This window comes from Micropterus dolomieu, linkage group LG01 (assembly GCF_021292245.1).
Source record: "Micropterus dolomieu isolate WLL.071019.BEF.003 ecotype Adirondacks linkage group LG01, ASM2129224v1, whole genome shotgun sequence".
In the NCBI taxonomy this organism is placed as follows: domain Eukaryota; kingdom Metazoa; phylum Chordata; class Actinopteri; order Centrarchiformes; family Centrarchidae; genus Micropterus; species Micropterus dolomieu.
Window position 1 is genome coordinate 2,355,012 of NC_060150.1, and position 3,805 is coordinate 2,358,816.

The window sequence follows — 3,805 nt, forward strand, 5'->3', positions numbered from 1 at the left end:
GCAAGGAAGATATGTTACTATGATTATTGTAGACTTTTCGTTCAGAAGGGGGCCAAGGTCTGTGTTACAGGGGCTCTGGCGCCTGTCGGCTCCCCCCCCAAAACCACCACAGTTTAAATTCCAAGTCTCCCACTTTAACTTCCTACAGTGTGCTGATGATGTGGCCCTGGTTGGCCTTCTGTGTGAGGGGGACTCTGCAAAAGATGGCCCATATTTTAATCATGTAGTTTCTCTGCAGCAGTGGTGTGAGGAGAGCGGGTTTAATAAATGGAGGTGAAACCAAAGAACTGATCTTATCCAGCAACACACAAGAGTCTCCTGATAAAGTTCACCCTTTGACCTTCACTGGATCCCCTGTAGAAACTGTCAGCAGTTTAAACATCTGGGAGCTGTGACTGATGGCCGCCTGAACTTCACACAGAGAGCTGACTGGATTTTTAAGGAAGCAAACAGAGATTGTATCTTTTAGCACTTTTAGTGCTTTGACACCATTTACCATGATGTGTGACACAATGCACTTTTACTAGGAAGCTTTTTATCAGCCTAAAAACATGTTGTGAACTCAAAGTGCAGCCAAAGTGAGCTAAGGAGCTTTAACCTCCACTACATCCCTGGTTAGCAGGATGAAGGCGCCCTCTTGTGTTGTGCATCACTTTCCACACTTCACTTGTTAACCTGCTGTGATGTTCACTGCAGGAAGACATGGGAACACTTCACTGAGCCTTTGGCAGCTTCAAACAGCATCAGTAAAGAGACATTTAAATAGATGGAATATCACACTATGTCACTTTGTTCACAGGAGTCACACCCTGTAACACTGATGCTGCATTCAGGTCACATGGGAAAGACGGTGAAGAAGAGTTTCCAGCTCACAAATATTCTTCCCATCAGATCTCAGGTTGTAAATAGTATTTAGGAATGTGAAATTTGGTCGTTAATTTGGGACATTTAGCTGCCTCTTGTGCAAACATTTCTTTTCTTTATGCCATATTTACCGTCTCTGTTGAACTTGTCACACAAACCAGATGGAAAGTAAACTCCTATAATCTGCGCCATGAGCCAATCAGACTTAAGCAAAAACGAGGATCAGTCTAAGTTGGGAGGGGCCGCTCGTATCCCCCCTCAGTATTGAAAGTATAACTTTGGCCCAGTCTGACAGACGGACAGACGACCTTCTGAAGTTAAACTACACAAAGGCTCATAAGGAGTTAAAAGATCCAAAATCTAATCTGGAGCCAGGTCCTGGAGAGCCTGAAAAGTGATCAATAAGATCTTAAAATCAGTCCTGAAACAAACAGGGAGCCGACGTAAAGAGGTTCAAACAGGTGTGATGTGATCGGACCTCTTGGTTCTGGTTTAAAGCTGAGCAGCTGAGTCCTGCACAGTCTGCAGTCGTCTCAAGGTTCTTTGATTGAGACAAGAGAAGAGGCTGCTGCAGTGATCAAGGCACGAGGAAACAAAAGCACGTACAACAGTTTCTGCAGCTCTCATTTTTGCAATATTTCTGAGGTGATAAAAACGTGACTGGACAAACTTGGAGACGTGTTGCTCAAAGCAGAAACTGCTTTCTAATCAGACGCCAAGATCTCTTGCAGCAGGCCTGATGTGCTGTGACAGGTGACCAGTAGGTGGCAGTATGTGTTTTGTGTTGAAGGTACCAGAGAGTCGAGTTCAGTTTATTACACTTTTTCACAGTTGCTCAAACACTAAAGCCCGTTCTCTGACCCCAGCGCTCAGTGGCCTAAACCCATTTGTCGAAACAGTCGCTCTTTTGGCAAAACCTTAAACAAGTTCAGGTCGGTAAGACCCTGTTTGCAAATCTTGTCCACTCTTTTTGCAAAACTCTAAACACATTCTCACTCACTAAAACACATTTTGCACCGTGATGCACTTGTGTTGCAAAAGTTAAACACAACTACAACACAGCTGTCATCTTTCACACAGAACGACTCATGATTCTGCACACTTGTTTCTAATGACTGGATCAAACCAACCTGTGGTCAAGTCCCTGGCCAGCGTGGAGGAAATGTCACACTCTGACCGAGCAATAAGTAAGGGACAGGTTCTCTACCTAAGACACAAAAATCTAACAGGAAGTGAGCTGCTTTCCTTTTCCAAACACAACCAATCAAAACGCTGCGCTTCTTCACCAGGTCACACAGCCTCTCCTCACATTTGCAAACACTAACTGCTTAACTGATCAGTAACCAATCACTGCTTCAGGCTGCAGTAGACCTATGCATAGGTCAAAGGTCAGATTACCTGTTTCGAACAATGGATGCCAACAGTGGACAGAGAGCAAGAGGAGGAGGAGGGAGAGGCAGGGGACGACAACAGGGACAAGTTCTAGGAGGAAGAGTTGGAAGAAGAGGAGGAGGACGAGGGCAGAGAAGAGAAGGAAGGAGATCACTGATGAGATCAGGGCCACACTTACTGATCATGTGATCAGCCACAGGTCAACAATGAGAGAAGCTGGACTGAGAGTCCAGCCCAACTGGAGCTGCTTTACATTGGCTTCCACAAATTAGAACAGGCTGCAACAATTAATTATTTTAATTCAGCACTACAGTACAGTATTGTAAAATTTTTAATAATGAAAGTTAAAATGATTTCTAAGTTTCTATGTTTCTGGTTTCTGATTCATTTGTTGCCAAATAAATATTTTCTGTTTGAACATTGTATTGGTGTTTACAGAGTACTTTTCAGCACCTCTTAGAAGATTACTTTCACTCTGGATCATTGTATGGAGACGTACACATGAGCCTGTGAAAGCAGCAGAGCTTTAGATTTAGAGCAACAGTGTGTAAATGGTAGATCCAATCATTTACTACTATGGAAAAAGTGTTTGCCGTCCGATGCCAGTGCTTCATTTTGACTTAGACAGACTTTATTGCTTGAAGCAAGGAAGCGTCGGAGCCAGCGGGTGAAGGTCGGGAAAAAGCCTCAGCCGTCCCGCAATCCTCCGACAGATCACGCTGTGAACCCCATGAGTGAAGCCGCCGGGCCGCCTCAGCTATGCTTTATACTCCTCCAGTTATTCCGTCACACCTTACCGTTCTAGCAACAAACCAATAGGATTGGAGTGATTTCATTCACGTTCAGACCTGCTACCTGTTCCCATAGTGTCGTAACCGACGCAGTTCGAGTTCCCTTGAAGGGGAACCCTCATGGTGCCTGTTTTAGATGCATTTCAGACAAACAAACAAAAAGTTGGTTGTAAAAAGCACCAAATGACAGAAAACTCTGCTCATTTCTCTGTGACAAAGCTGTTTTAGTGAGGAAAGCTGAAAGGACATAGACTGACTGACAAACGCTCTTCTGCTCTAAACATGAACTCTGTACTTTGTGGTGTTTCAGGAGGAAAACTGCCTCAGTTCTACTCTCAGATTAGTTTCACATGTTCTCCATCAGCTCTGTATGAAACCCTGGAATGAAGACGAGAAGAAAAGACTTGGTTCCCCTTCGAGGGAACTCGAACTGCGTCGGTTACGACACTATGGGAACGCCTCTAGGCGAAGCAGGTCTGAACGTGAATGAAATCACTCCAATCCTATTGGCCTGTTGCTAGAACGGTAAGGTGTGACGGAATAACCGGAGGAGTATAAAGCACACCTGTACACACTCATCATTAGCTTTTTTTTATTCAGCAGGCGCTCTGTATGTTGTTTGAAGAAAGCTCCAGTCCTACAAGCAGTATGTCTTACCTGAAGAAAAAGTCTACCAGCACGTCCGGCAACCAGATGTACAGAAGGTGTGTTTTTTTCTTGCCCTCGGTACATCACGGATGGAGATTCTCATGAGATGT